Genomic DNA, 16,113 nt, shown 5'->3' on the forward strand with positions numbered 1-16,113 from the left:
TATTGGAGGCACAGGAGGGCAGGGAGGGAGATATATTTCCAGTTAATGTAGAAACCAATTTATAAACAAATTATCTAATTCCCTAAATAGTATTTTGGTCATGAATGGTAAACTACTGAAATCTGACTTCTTACATTAGAAGGATTACCACTGAGTTTCCTAACAAGTACTGAGAAGGGACTTCATGGTCACTCACATTAACATTCATTTCACTCCTCACCCATGTCACTGACTTACTACATGATGTCAAGCAAGTTACTTCACTTCTAAGCCCAACAGTAACATGGAAATCATCCTCAACAAACTAGCAAACGGCCTTCAAAATCTACTCTCAGATTTTTAGTCACTGACTGAAATCCTGTTCTAATAATTTACTGCTTCTTAAAAATACCTTTCACTTTTATTTTTTCTGCCCTTTAACCTTTTCTTTCTTATTTAGAAATCATATGGAAGACATTAAGAATTTGAGCAATTAAGCCAGAGAGTTGTCCACCATCAGCAGAGAGCTTCACTCTTCAAGAGTTTGACAACACCCTAATGTAAAATGAAAGATCCCATTTGAGAGACAAATGGTCAGACAGAAATTTTACTATTAACTACTCTAATTATTGAGCACTGTTTTTCACAGAACTGTAACTCCTTTTGAATACCTTTCTACTACCTTGGGAACCAACTCAGAATTCCCAACCATGCTAAAAACCATGTTTCTGATCCAAACAGACACCCAAAGACCTGTTCAGACAGAAAAGCTAGACCAGTGACTGACATATACCTGAGTCCAAAACCAAGGTGTCATCTTGATACTGCTAAATTAACAAAAGAACATCAGCACAAAACACAACACTTATAACAGTTAACATACTGAAGCAACACCAAGCACATGCAGAAGGTTTAAACCAACTAAGAACTTTGTTTCTGAACTGTTTGCACAGACCATAACTCAAGAACTCCCTCTCTTTTCTTGAATAACTGAGAGACACAAAACTCCTGAGAGGCTGGATGAATGCATGTAATAATTGATCACCCACTACTCATTTACAATGGCTCAGTTTCCAACATTTTGGTTTATTCCAATGATTTCTAAAATGGTTTTATGCATTGACAGAAAAACATAATATTCATTCCACTTGAAAGAGCTTATGTACAGACTGTATTACATTAAATATTTATACAACCATCCTGATGCTAAATACCAACATCTCTTTTTCATCCACAATGCATGAAAAGATGAATGGCATACACTGAAGTTATAAATTTCTACCTAATAACTTTAGTTATGGGGAAATTTATATCTATATATATATCTAAGAGGTGTGAGTCATTTCTCTCATTGATTTGTCACCCTGACACCACAGTACAAGTTGCACTATACATTTCAGACAGGACCTACTCCCTTATCACAAGAGTTTGATGCTTAGTGCTTTCTTAGGAGGAACTGATACCTTTCAATCAAACATTTTATGCTCAGATTAGAATCATTTACTAACCAAGACTTCAAAAATTTGTTTTCAAAGATTTACACGTTTCTAGATATCAAAGGGTAAAATGAAAATGAAACAGTCTTGATATCTGCTTCAGAAGCACACAGAAGGCAGATTCAGGGAAAAGATACAGCCTGTGCATGCAAGGATGGCATTAGGAGAAACCAACATCCAGCTGGAGCTAAAACCGATAAAGGGCAGCAAGGACAGATACCTGCATCAGCAACAAAAGGAAGGCGAAGGAAGCAATCTCTCTTGCTCAGTGGAACAGAGAATCTGATAACCGTGTACACAGAAAGGTTGACCTATTTGATACCTCTTTTCCTCCAGTTTTCACTGGTAAGGTCCACCCTCAAGCCTCCTGGACACCTCAATCTAGTAGCAGAGTCTGCTGGAGTAAAGAATTACCTCTGAAAGAGGAAGCTTGAGCTCAGAAGCACAGAAGTCAGTGGGACCAGAAAGGATACATCTGAGAATGCTGAGGCAGGTGGCCCATGTCACAAAGATACCACACTACCACTTTTTAAAGGCCAAGAGATTGGGGGAGGTTCCTTATGACTGGAAAAAAGGCAAACTTAACACACAGCTTCAAGAAGAGAGAAGGGGAGGATCCAGGCTGCTACAGATCAGCCAGCCTAACCTAAGTCCATGAACGATTACAGAGCTATTCCTTCATCCAAGAGGGACAAGAAGGTGATGGGAAATAGCTAGCACAGGTTTACCAAGGGCAAATGATGCCTGATGAACACAACAGCTTACTGCAAGAAAATAACTGGCTTAGTAGATGATGGAAGAGCACTGAATACAGTAAGCCCTTAACAAATCTCCCATAGTATTCTTACAGCCAAATAGGCAAGACTGGCCCTGGGAAAGTGAACAGTAAGATGTTTGGGAAATTGACAGGACTGCTGGGCTGAAAGAACAGCAACTGGCAGTAGCAAGTCTGGTAACAAGTGGTTACAGTCCTATCTGTTGGGAATTATCACTGAAACCAGCACTATCTGACATCTTTATTAACAACTTGGGTGATAGGACAGAATGTATCCTCAGCAGGCTTGACAATGACACAAAACTGGGCAAAGTAGTCAATGCTCTGGAGGGCAGGGTTCCTTCAGAGAGGGACCTGAACAGGTTGGAGAAATGCATAGACAGAAACCTCATGAAGTTCAAAGGCAAGTGCCAAGTCCTGTATCCACAACAGAACACCCCTGTGTGACAAGACAGGCAGGACACTAACCAGATAAAAAGTGACCTTTGCAGAAAAGTACCGGGAGATCCCAGCAGGTAAAAGGTTGAAAATGAGATGGCAGTGTACCCTCACAGCAAAGGAGGCCAAGCATGCCCTGGGCTATTGAGCAGGAGTCTAGACAACTGGTCCAGGGAAGTAATCCATCCCCTCTATTCAGCACCTGTGAGACCACGTTTGGAGCATTGTGTCCAGTTTTGGTCTTCCTGGTACACAACAGACACTGACACACTGGAACAAGTCCAGAGGAGACCACTGAGCTGGCCAGGTGGCAGGAGCACATGATGTACAATGAGAGGGTGACAGAACTAAGTTTGCACACCCTGGGGAAAAAAAAAAAAAAAAAAAAGGAAAAAAGCTCAGAGGAATCCATATGGCTGTCTACAATTACCTAATTGAAAGGGTGCAGAAAAGACAGAACTGGGCTCTTCTGGATGGTGCACAGTGACAGGACAAGAAGCAACAGACAAGTTGGAAAGTCAAGTCCGCTTTGCTTAAGGTGAGTGGGTGGGGTTTTTATGAGTAATCAAACAAAGAAACAGGCTACCCAGAAAGTTTTTAAGGGCTGGAACAACCTTTAATAAATTGCTCTTACTTTAATTCAAGCAGGGACATGGATTAGAAGTCTCTTCCAACCTAAATCATGCTACTTCACTAATGTATTATTTCATCTGCCTAGGATTCTATATCATAAACTTTCATTCATCAATTTTTGCATCAAGTTTATTACTTCTAATTATGTATTTAAAAAATGTCAGTTGTCTTGTACATACAGGAAGCACGAATCCAATGTGGTATACAAAAATGTTAACATCTCTTACCTACCTGCCCTTAGAACTTCTTCCCTTCACACCACTATGCTTCCTCCACAACCAGGAAACATAGGTTTTCAGCATCAAAACAACTTTGCACTTTTAAGCTTACTTGACAAAAAAAAAAAAAAAAAAAAAAAAAATCCACAAAACCATGCCTTCTTTAATATCCTGATTTGTGTTTCAGAGATGATGACAGTAGGAACATATAGCACTGTAATGCACCTCGCTTTGTGGCAAAAGCAATTTTTTCCTCTGTCCACTTAAAATCAGTAGAATGATCTTTGTCCATGCTAGTCTTTCCAAGGACTCCACCAAGGAAACAATATGGCAGAGGTTTTTCACAAGGGCCTTACTCATCTTTCAAAGTAATCTATTTAACTAAGCAGGTTTTGGAAACTTTTTTTAAAATTATTTATTTATGTATTGTTTATAAACAGTCACACCCAACAAACTACTTTTTCTCTTTCAGCTTCACAAAGTCCGCTCTTGGAACACTTCTGGTATCAAAATCAAGTACACACCTTAGAAGACACCAAGGTATTTTCTAATAATTTACACATTGGTTTTGTGTAGTTTTGAGTTGAAGAATACAGAAAAAGGTGAAATAAAGCAATCTTCTCAAGTACATCAGCTTTGCTTGTGAACCAAGACTCGTCAAAGACAAAAAGATTCCCTTCAGCAATCTGGCATACAATAACGGCTCCTTTAATAGCTGTATCAGTATAACAGAGTAAGTTCAAACCCAGAACAAACTGTCAAAGGTATGAATTTCAGAAAGCATCTTATGAAAGCATACCTGAAAACGTCTTCATCTCCATTAAAAGGACACCTCTATGAAGTTTCGTGCTAATACTCAAAATGTGCATTTTAATTTTCACTTAGAAAAGTCAAGATTAAAATTCATGGGAAGAACCCAAGAGCCATTACAGGAAAGATCAGTATAGGTAGTGGTCAAATGAGGAAACAAACATCCAGTGTTGCACTTTGACACTTTTCTGTACCCATTTGTTTTAGAGTGCTGCTAGGCTTGATACCAAGATCAAAAGTGCTAACGTATCAGTCCATTGGGTACATAAAATAAGTATAATCCAAAGACAAATTAATCTAGACTGTAAATCAGAAGGTATGTAATTACTAAGGTCAGTCAAGTTTGAAATAGCCTTTCAATTACAGCAAAGGTGATAACAATATACAGCTGATTATTTTAAAATTAAGCTAATTAGATTTACAAAAGTCCCTATCTAACAATGTCCAGCCCACTCCTTGAAATTAATGGATCAACAAAAAGTTTACAAAGAAAGGATATGCAGAGGAAAACAACAGTTACTTCTGTGAACACACGGAATTAAAACAGAGAGGAAGCTCTTACAAGGCAGCAGTCAATTTAATGTTGCTGAAAGTAAAAAGAATCATAGAATAGCTTGGGTTTGGAGGGACCTTAAAGGTCATAGAACCACTAGATCAGGTTGCTCCAAGCCCCATCCATCCTGGCCCTAAACACTTCCAGGGAGGGACCATCCACAACTTTTCTGGGCAACCTGTTCAGTGCCTCACCACTATCACAGTTTCTTCCTTATATCTAATTTAAATCTGTCCTCTTTCAGTTTAAAGCCATTACAAATGACACCATGGCTTCATAATCATTGTAAGCCAGTACTGAGCAGAAAAATAAGAGTTCCTGCCGTTACTATGATTTGCTACCTTCACAACAAGTGGCATAAGCCAATCAAGACCACAGGGTAGCTCCTTTTAGCAGTACCACCTTCTTGTACTAGCTTATTATAAAACCACGACCCCCAATAAATGCATCACCCACCATAACATATGTGATTGTACCAGAACTGCTGTTAGCCTTCCTCCCTACCAGCACACTTCTTCCTCCTCAGGACTGAGACACTGTCCATATGGCCAGGCAAGTGAGCTGGTTCAGGGAGCTGTTCTAAAAAGTAATTGGGGGGAGGGGAGGGAGGGAAGGGAGATGGAAAGACGGGAAAGCAAAAAGAAAAAAAAAAGAAAAAGAAACAACAGGGAAAAAAAGTACTACTTTTTGACCAGGTAAGTTCTTTACTTACTTTCTGGATGTGGATGTCCCATTGACAACATAAGGGAAGGAGCAGCCACAACTCAGATTGTCTTCAAATGCTTGGGAGTATGCATCAAGAACCTGGTTTCCACAGAAAACCACATTATGCTCTCAACCTTTTTGGAACCCCTTACTAACATTACCAAATCTTAATCTGCTAATCAAATCTTAAAGGACTGAATGCTATTTTTAACCAAGCAATACATTTCACTGTAACCATCTTAAAGAAAACACTGCGGAGTACTTTCAGTAATGCTCCAATTCAGGTTCCTTCTTCCAACTCTGGAGTCAATTTGTGCTTACCGTATGTAACTATATTTGTAGTCTCTTCAGTTTAAACTGCAAACTAACCTCTTATTGGTGCCATTAATACCATCTAATCCACATAAATGTTGCTATCCTACCTAAAACCTAGACACAAGCATAACTTGCAGGACTAATCTTATGCCCCCAGTAAACCTTCATAAGATCTGGACCTTGGGTAACAGGCTTGAGTTTGATGGGCACTCAGGATTTTGGCCTGTACCACAGAGATTTGATCAAATAAAATCACAGTACCTTTCTTGAATTTAAAGGGATAAGAAGCTGTTGCATGTATTATCACTAAAATTTCTCTGGAAACAGAAAGGGCAGTTCCTCTTCTGCAAGATTGTAAAAAGTCACCAACATGGTTGTGAGACTACAGCTTAACAATAAAAGGGAAAAGCAACACTTTTCTAAGCCAGCTACTTCTTACTTGTTGCTAGATTTGTTCCCATTTTAAAGAAAAACTGACATTTTAAATCTTTTTTTTCTTTCCTCTCACAAAAGAATGGATGCCTACAGCTATCAAACATCTTAAGCTGATTTACAATACTATGAAAAACTATTTTAATAACAGAGTTTTGAAAGAGTGACAGCAAGAGCAAAGTACATGCCACACTTCAGAAACTTCAAATGAGCAGAGCTGCCAAGTCCGTTTTATCCAGAGCGCCATACCTACTTCAGACAGTTTCAGCAGGTTTTGAAGTACTCTAAAGACGAGGATTTTTATACCAGGTCAAGGCTGGGAAGGGCCTAACTGTGAAAGAGGGTTAAGAAAAAAGAAGAAATGGCACAACAACAAGACGTAGATGCACTTGAGCCATGCAGACACGGACTAGGATAGTAATTTGCTAGTTTGGGCTCTTGGGAAGTGACTTCACTTTTCCTAAGGAGGAGGAGGGAGGAAGGAAGGTAGACACTTCCACCACGTTCTCCCTTCTCTCACCACGAAAACAACTTGATTGTTTAAATCCTCCACTTTGCTCCAGCTTCATTCCTCCCGAAGCAGCGTTATCCCAGAGCCCAGCCGCGCACACGGAACATCAGCCCCCCAACACAAACCCAAGAAAACACGAAGAAGCGGCACCACCCCCCGAACAGCCACGCACCTCGTGCCGCCTCCTTCCTCCGCCGCTGTAACGGGGGCCGGAGCCAGCAGCCGGCGGCTCCAGGGGCCGCGCAGCCTGCCCGGAGGCGGCGGCCGTGCCGGCAGGGCCCGCCGGAGGAGGAAGCCACCTCAGGTCACTGGGCACTGTCACCCTGTGACGCGGGGCGGGCAGCCGCCTTTCTTCCCCCGCCTATCCTAAGAGCGACGACGTTACCGCTTCCACCCTCACGAGACCCCCACCCCCTCGCCTCACCCTAGCGAGGGAGGCCCGCGGAAACATCCCCCCCTCTCACCGATGGCAGCCGAGCCTTTCTCCCCGCTCTGCCGCCGCCTCCAGTCCGGCCGCTGCGTGGCTCAACCACCAGCTCTCTGCGCAGCGGAGTGGCAAGCCAGACGAGAACGGCTCGGCGGGCCGCGCAGCCGCCTCAGGGCCGGGCCAGCGCCGTCCACATTCCGGCGGCGGGTGGATGGCGGAGCGGGCGGGGGCGCGTGCGCGCACCTCTCCCCTCCCACCACTGACACGGCGCTACCGCCGGCACCGAGGGCGGCCGGGTGGAGCCCGGGGCGCGATCGGCCGTTAGCAGCTCCCGCCGCCCGCTTCGGGTCTGCTGTTCGGGATGGCGGGTTCGGGGGGCCGAGAAGGACGCGGTGTGCGAGCTGGCCCGCGTTGGGCTGCCTCGGGGGCCGACCTGCGCCGGGACTGCGGCCGTGCTGAGTGAGGGTGCTCGGTTTGGCCGCCGAGGCTCGAAGTCGGTCCTAAGTTCGTCGTGGCTTCGTGCGAGTGCCGCCTTCAGGAGATTCTGCCCTTTACAGGCGATCGGGCTGGCAAAAAGGCTGGCGCCGAAACGTGTCAAACTTCTTGACCACGCTGAAGAACAATGGAAGTGACCTACGAATCATGGCACTCTTAAAAAACGTTTTGCCTTTTCTTCTCATAACTCAGCCTCACTAAGGAGTAGCTTGTGTTGGCTTATCAACAGTGTTTTGGTATGGTTAAACAAATGTTTAATATTTAAATAGTAAATATAAGTGCATGTTGAAAAACATAAAGTTGTAAGTACGTTTAAATAATGAAAGGTTGTCCTGTTGGTTTTTCTTCCTTTTTTTTTTTGTCTTGTGTGTGAAACAAATTACACTTAAATTAACCACAAAATTTATACAGCTTGTCTCTGTTCTTTCCATTTCAGATGTGGATTAGCAAAACCTTAAGGAATGTCAGACCACAGCCTTAACATAACTTTGTTGTGTGAAAGGCTGTGTCCAGTTTCCCTGGGATTCCCCGTGTGGGCGCTGTTTGTACGTTCTTGTTCTGTCAGTGGCGTCGAGAGCTGGGAATGCCGTGCTCCTCACGGCAACAGCAGGATAGTGGGTCTGCTCCCACAACTCATGTCTGAATGACACAGGTGTGGAAAGGAAATGCGCTAGCCGCAGTGCTTCTAGCCTCCCTCTCCCGTCACCGCTGCCTGCTGCAGAGGTACGCTGCTGGGAAACCTCGGGGTAAGGTTGAAGCACAGTTACTTGTAGCAGCAATAATACTGGAGTCTGACTCTGGAGATCTTTCTAATGCACTGCAAGAGCACAGCTACTGAAGGTTGATGAGTCCAAGTCTTTCTTTCTCCTTAATGCTTGTTTGTATGCTGTTAAGAAAAGCAAATCCTTAATATGCAGACAGGCAGAGAGATGGTTTATTTCTTACGTGGTCTTTTTGCATTGTAATGCTGTAACAAACCAGCCTCAAGGCTGACAACTCGAACAGACAAAGGAGAGCATTTGCCAGAGGAAAGAAAAGCAGGATTGTTTGCCCAGTTGTATGTTACACCAGCCCCCCCTCTTGCTTTGCTGCTGTTACTTTTACGTATCTTCCCTAGTTGTCTGCGGCTGGTGTAAAACAAATTATCTTCAGCTTATTTTTATCACACCACAGGGTTCACATAAACCACAAAAGCGTGGGGAAATAATAAAAATTCAAGGGGGGAGGAGAATTATTTTACTGAACATTACAATAGAGGAATAATAAAAAAGTTCCCCTGGTATTGTACTCACATGCTCATTTAATAATATGGGTAATAAACAGGAGGAACTAAAAGTCATTGTATTGATAACCAAAATTATGAGTAAATTGTCATAACTGGTTATTGTTACGGAAATGTAAAAAAGTCAGCTGTAATCAGACAGCTTACATGGGTAACATTAGACACATAAAACACATGATTTAAGGAAATAATCTACTGACGTATGATGCTTACAGAAGTCACGTGCCAGATAAGTTTCAGCCAACATATTTAGTAAAATGGCTAAGCAATCTCAAAATTATTCGAAATTGCCATCAAGAACTCAGAAAAGACAGCTGAGGTTTCATGACATCAGGAAAGAGGAAAGGGTGCCCACCCTGATGAAAGAAGGATGGTAATCAGAGGCCAGTCAGCTTTACTTCATGTCAGGCAGAATACTGAACGCATTATTAAGCAAACTAAACCCCTGGATGATAAGATTAATAATAGCCAACCATAACATCTCAAAAACAAATAACTGAATCTTGACTTAGGCAAGGCTTCTGATGATGTCTCATCTAATACTCTCTCTCATAATGTGGCTAGAAGAGCACTGGCTACATGAAGCTTACGTGAAGTGGTTAGAGAATGGCTCTCAGAAGCAGTGTCAAGTGATTCACAAAAGAAGTCTGTAGCAAGCGAGATCTCCAGATGCTTACACATTCCAAGTCCTGAATGGCTTCAGTGATGCAATAGGATAGAGAATATTTGTATCATATTTGTGGAGGTTATCTTGTTCAGATTAGAGATGCAAGCATTTTGGAAGATGTAATTAGAACAGAACAAATCGTGAGGAGCTGAAACAAAGTTCTGAAGTAAATAGGATGTATTTCAACAAGACAAATATGTACGTATAGCTGGGAATAACAGCAAAAATGTAAGCTGCAGACAAACTGGGAGTTACTTTACAGAAAGAAGTCTTGGTTCATAGGATTTCGCAAATAGAAAATGAGTCAACAGTGATTTGGTGTTGCAAAAAAATGTGACTGTTTCACTGAAATGTGGAAGATGACTCTCAAACACAAAAGCAGCAAAATAATTCTTCTATTCCACTGAGCTCAAAAAAGTTTTTGGTGGTTTTGTCCACCTCCTCTCCATTAGATCTCTGTGGAGAACATAAAGAACTACAGTAAGTCTGGACAATTTGGCCTGGAGTCCTACTCAGTGACTGAAAGAAGTTCAGTTGGACATCTCAAGAGTCAAAGACATATGAATGTACAGCCTAAAAAAATATTCTGTTAAGAAAGCAGTCTATATGTGTACAAGAAAAGTGAATATACCTACCAGCCCATATGTTTGATTATGGAAATAAAAAGTTTCTGCCACTCAACTCTCAAAACACTTAATGAGACTTTGTTTTTTTAGTATACTTAAATCCTCACATCCTTAATATCCTGAGGTGTGATAAAAATCCTGAAGATGTAGAACATCCATACACTGGGAAAAAAAATTAGTTCTTTTAAAATCCACCAAGGAAAAAATAAATAAAAATCAATGTCAGGCCTCTTCTGCATTATCCACTACAGGAGCTGAAGCGTAATATTGCTGGACAGATGGTGATAAAGGAATCCACTTGCAGACTTAATTGGAGCAATAAGTCCATGTGCATTAATTTCCACAACCTAACCTCTACAGAGCTGACACATAAATATTTGTTTTGACAGAAGGGATTTCATTTAACTTTCTCTGAAGGACAAGGAAAGCCAAGGTCATTCAGCCTGTGGTCTGAACAGGCATCTCCCACAACCCATCTTTCTGCACTACCAGAGACCCATCTTTATCAGAAAGCAGGAAACTATCGAATTTGTCTGGGGAGGCCTGAAAACAGGCTTCAAGTAGAATTCCTTTTTAGGAGGTAATTAAGCCTATACCCATAAATAATAGAAAGAAAGTATAGCTTGGACACTAATGCAGGGGGAGGATCTTGCTTCAGGTCTTTACAGTATGTTTGAGCCCACTAGCTTAATATATTGATCTTGCTGCTGGAGTAAGCTTTAGAACGCAGAAAGCGAGTGACTTCTTACAGCTTTAGAACAAAGAGCATTGGAAGGAAATACTTAGGAATCATGCACTGACTTTTCCCTAGGGAGGTTTGATACTCTTAAAATCATGGGGCTGGTGCCAAACACTGTATGCTAGAGGTAAAATGGAGTCAAATTCCCTTCAAATGATAACTAATCAATACCTGAACTTTAGAGGAAGCATTTCACTTTTTTAATACTTATTAAGACTTTCTAGATACAAACTGTGGAGAAGTTTAAGTTCAATGTATTAATTATGTTCAGCACATTTCAAATATTCTAATTAATGGTGATACAGCCTTAAATAAACACACTGTTCACAATCAATATGAGAATATAGATAATCTATTTTATAATCTGGTTGTTAGTTTCCTGTATTTAGAGGGTCACAATGAGTTTATAAGTTACTTCTGACAGAACAAATGCACAAAAATCTGATGATGGTTGCAACTGAAGCAATAGCTTAGTGTCAGCAGTATGAAGTGGGACAAAACACAGAAAATATTTCTAGTTTTAATATGAAAATGTGGCCTTTGTGTGAAGTTACAGCTGCAGACCGAATTTCCAAATTCTTTCACCTTTAGGTACCTCAAAAAGCAGTATTATTCTATTTCAGAGAGAATCAACTGAGATCTACACTACCCATGGTCACTTATAACTGAGATGGAATGGAATTTATTCCTGGATTGCTATCGAACAGCTATAAAGTATTTTGACATTTTAATGAGATAGCGTATAACCATAAAAATAAAAATTAATTAAAAGTGAGATTGTGTCTGCTGAGATTTAAAAAAATTACCAACATTATGTTCATACAAATCAAACAATTGTTGGTTACTCTTACATATTAGTGCTATATTTTAATGAGATCTGGAATGATCTTTTTGTATGTTGCAGATTTACAAATTTAGGGCTTAATTTCCTTGTTACTTTTGCATGATTCATTTTGCAATGCAGCTACTCCTTAGAACATTAATAACTCGTAGACTTGAGATATCATAATAACAGAACTATAAATACCTATAAGGAATTACTAATAAAAGAGGATTTATGTAACTTTACTAAAATATTCATCTACAGAAGCAATAGAAGGGAATGAGATAGCTCGCATGATAGAGCATTATAACAATTTTGTGAATTAAGACACAATTCAGCAGTTGAGAACCATTTGGAAACTTCATCCAGAAGGACTCATTTAAACATGTAGCTCTATAATTTTTATTACAAGTGCAAGATCCTTTCTGCTGAAATTCTAAATTTTAAACACCAGCAGCAACCCTTCTGTAGCTACACACATTTTAGAGCTGTGATCTGTAGTTTGCAAGACATAGCTGTAGACATCTGCATAACACCATGAACATAGAAAATCCTTTGCTACCTGTCAACATGTCCTCTGTGTGTGTGATGAGAAACAATGTCCCTGTCTCTCACTAGGCTCAGCAGAAGACTTCTCTAATTGTTAGGTTCCTGATGGGAATAAGACTTCCTTTCACTTGAAAATTTCTCGTAACAAGATATTTCTTTTACTGTCCTTCAGCCAATTATAACTATGTTTGATTACATACAGGACTGCAAGCACACAAAGGCATTGTGCTCGTCTTCCCTCTGTCTTGAAAAAGAGTGACTGGGCCATTTGTGGCCTTCTTGGCACTGCCCTGTAACATCTGAACAAAGCGCCAGCCTTCAAATGGCATAGCTAAACTGCGGAGCTCAGCTCAGTAAAGTCAGTAGAAAAGGAGCATCCCTTCGTCTTGAGTGTGAATAGGTACCAAGGAAGCAGCCTTCTTCTGAGAAACTTGGATCTGATCTAGGAATAGGCAGCATCACATGGCACGTCTGATTATTTGTCGTGGTTTAAGCCCAGGCCCTAAATCAGAACCATGCAGTCTACTCCCCACCCCCTCTTTCTTCCCCCCACTCCTGGAGGGATGGGAAGGAGAAAGAATGTAACTCCCACAGGTTGAGATAAGAACAGTCCAGTAACTAAGGTATAACACAAATCTACTGCTACTACCAATAATAATAATAATGATAAAGGAAATAACAAGTGAAGAGAATACAACCTCTCACCACCCACTGACTGGTAATACCCAGCCCCCAGCAGTGAACCAGCCCTTTCAGGTAACTCCCAGTTACATCCCAGCCATGACGTGCTGTGGCATGGAATACCTCTTTGGCTAGTTTGGATCAGGTGTCCTGTCTCTGCTTCCTCCCAGCTTCCCCTCCTCCCTGGCAGAACATGAGACTCACAAAGTCCTTGTTCAGACTAAACATTTGAGCAGCAACTAAAAACATCAGTGTTTTCAGCGCTGTTCCCAGGCTGAAAGTCAAAAAACACAGCACTGCACCAGCTACTAAGAAGGAGAAAAAAAATGACTGCTAGTGCTGAACCCAGGACATTATTATAGCTTTCAACCAACAAATCACCAAATTTGAAAAAAGTTATTTTGTTAACAATGAAAAGATAGCAACTTCTTCTTACAAAACCCACATTCTTTTTAACCCGAGTTAAAAAATAAATGTAATAGTTGGAATCTTTCAAGGTTAGGATTAATGACATAATTATTGAGGAAAATTCACCAAAAGCAGATGAACATACATAACAGGAACAAATTATACTGTACATTTACATTTCAGAAATTTTTGTGTTTCCTGCTGAAATTGCTGGAATTGTAACAGCTTTTTACCAGTAGAGTAATGAGAGAAAGTGTCGTGGTTTAAACTCAGTCAGCCACACAGTCTTGCTTGCTCACTCCCCCCCCTTCCCCCCTCCTGCTCCTGGAGGGATGGAGAGGAAAATCAAACTAACGTAACTCCCAAGGGTTGACTTAAGAAGAGTTTAATAACTAAGGTATAACACAAACCACTACTGCTACCACCAATAATAATAAAGATAAGGGAAATAACAAGGGAAGAGAATACAACCTCTCACCACCCACCGACCTATACCCAACCCAAGTCCGGCAGCGAACTAGCCCTTCCGGGTAACTGCCCCCAGTTCTACATCCTGGGCATGACATGCTGTGGTATGGAATACCTCTTTGGCTAGTTTGGGTCAGGTGTCCTGTGTCTGCTTCCTCCCAGCTTCCCCTCCTCCCTGGCAGAGCATGAGACTCAAAGTCCTTGGTCAGACTAAACATGACTTAGCAACAACTAAAAACTGGTGTTATCAGCGCTGTTCCCAGACTGAAAGTCAAAACCACAGCACTGCACCAACTACTAAGGAGAAAAATGACTGCTACTGCTGAAACCAGGACAGAAAGGAAACCAAGAATACTGTGCTGAAAAGAAATTTAAAAAAGTGGAAGAGGAAATTCTCAGCAAAAAGGTACGGGTTTGTGTGAGAATTTGCCTGTCAAAGTAGACGTGACACACAGAATCTGGTAAAAGAATAGTGAATTTTCATATAGCTATGAGATCCAAAAATAAGCTCTGCCTACCTAAACAAACATTTTTGTTTCCACTGAAAACAATCTTTTTGAAAGCTGCTTATCAAGCATGTGCTGCAGTTACATGTTATAAAATAGATTTTTGTTTATAGGTCTCTTCTCAAAAAGCACTAAAGGATGAAATGTAAAATGTCCAACTGCAATTACCTGAACAACGTAGTTTTTAAAAACTGCTAGAATTGAGATCTGTATAAGCAGTAGCTACTTGAGATCCACACGAACATAAACCCACAAAACTTGCTTTATGCAGTTTATGCTTTATGCAGTTATTCACACATTAGGGTTAGCTATGGTTGGTCGTTTATTTTTCTGTGGGAATTAGTAATACCATTTGCTGGAAGATGCACCACAGAAGTGTTGATTCAGGTGTTCTCAAACCAAACCACTACAAAACTCTGAGACTTTATGTGTGATACGAAGCAAGGATAACTCCAGGAGATCGTCTGCATTTTTCTTTTACTTCAGAAATGTGATGTGAGTACAAAGAGGTAAGATAGTCTCACTTTTCACTTACAGTAAGAGCACTCTGCCTGGGAAATTTGATTAGAGAAATCATTCAGCTACAAGTTTAGTCACAATGTAATTACTGTAACTGGCACAAGTGTGGAGGGTGCATAAGGTCTAATGGTTGGAAAAGGAGACCAGACCCTGGGGTTTATTCCTCATCTTGCCACTGCTTGCTATGTGAACTTGAGAAGTTTCTTAACCTCCACAATTTAACTTCCTCTGCAAAGTGAAAGTAAGGCTGTGGTTTATATGCAGATAAACAAAGGTACTGACTTGCAGTAGAAAACCCATGCTGACTGTATCACCCTACATGTCTTTTACTTTCCCCCAGTTTTACAGTACATGAGAAAATCTGCCAGAGAAGAACAAAAATTACATTGCTCATTTAGGTGATTCTTGGTTTTATACACACACACACAGAGCTCTTGTGTGTATACACATTCTTATGTATTTTTCTTAATTATTTATCGACTCAACTCATATGTTACTTTTCTAACCTCAATAAAAGGTTGTTGTAAAATGTGATACAACAATGTTATGAAGGAAAATAAAAGAACATATTTCAACATGAGTATAACTGGAAGAAGGGAAGCAAACAAAGGGTCATACTTCTGCTTTTTGTTGTGATAGAATAGAAAAGGAAATAAATCAAGGAACTAAAGTGCAAGATAAAGAGATGAAAAAGGTGAAATATCTCTTAAAGGGAGCCTTCGCAGAGGCTCTCCCAACGCTCTCCCGTAGGGGGCGGGATTCAGAAGCCAAATAAACGGTTATTTCGGCAGAGGGCACCAGAACAACGACTGTATGGTAGAGTGATTTGGTCTGCACAGTGGTCTATACTTGTTAAGCTGTGAATTCATGTACTTTATAATGCTACAGATTTTTTGTCACGCTTAGAGAGAGGTGTTGCTGAATAACACTGGAAGCTCTGGGATTAAAGGAAACCAGGCAATTACATCTAAGTGAAAAAGCAGGAAAAGAGTACCATGAGCATCTGTGGAACATAGATGAGAGAAATCATCAGAGGGAAGTTTCTTACCTTCCTTATG

The 16,113-nt window shown here is 40.9% G+C and overlaps 1 protein-coding gene across 4 annotated transcripts in view; it reads right to left on the reverse strand.

Annotated features, from left to right (window-relative positions):
- The window catches only part of RABGAP1L (RAB GTPase activating protein 1 like), a 245,276-nt gene extending 237,749 nt beyond the window's left edge, over positions 1-7,527 (reverse strand). Inside the window, exons 1-2 of one of the 4 annotated variants that reach the window (XM_061345653.1) lie at positions 7,330-7,513; positions 6,184-6,266 (exon numbers count right to left, since the gene is read on the reverse strand). The gene's annotated coding sequence lies outside the window, so the exon portion shown is untranslated. Of the gene's footprint in view, positions 1-6,183; positions 6,267-7,329 lie in introns of all 4 variants that reach the window. The other 3 variants (XM_061345651.1, XM_061345654.1, XM_061345652.1) reach the window with 3 other exon arrangements.
- Between the last annotated feature and the right edge of the window lie 8,586 nt (positions 7,528-16,113).

Source organism: Neopsephotus bourkii, unplaced genomic scaffold (assembly GCF_033783945.1).
Source record: "Neopsephotus bourkii isolate Nb327-2 ecotype Australia unplaced genomic scaffold, CSIRO-AGI_Nbou_v1 NB_234, whole genome shotgun sequence".
Taxonomy (NCBI): Eukaryota; Metazoa; Chordata; class Aves; order Psittaciformes; family Psittacidae; genus Neopsephotus; species Neopsephotus bourkii.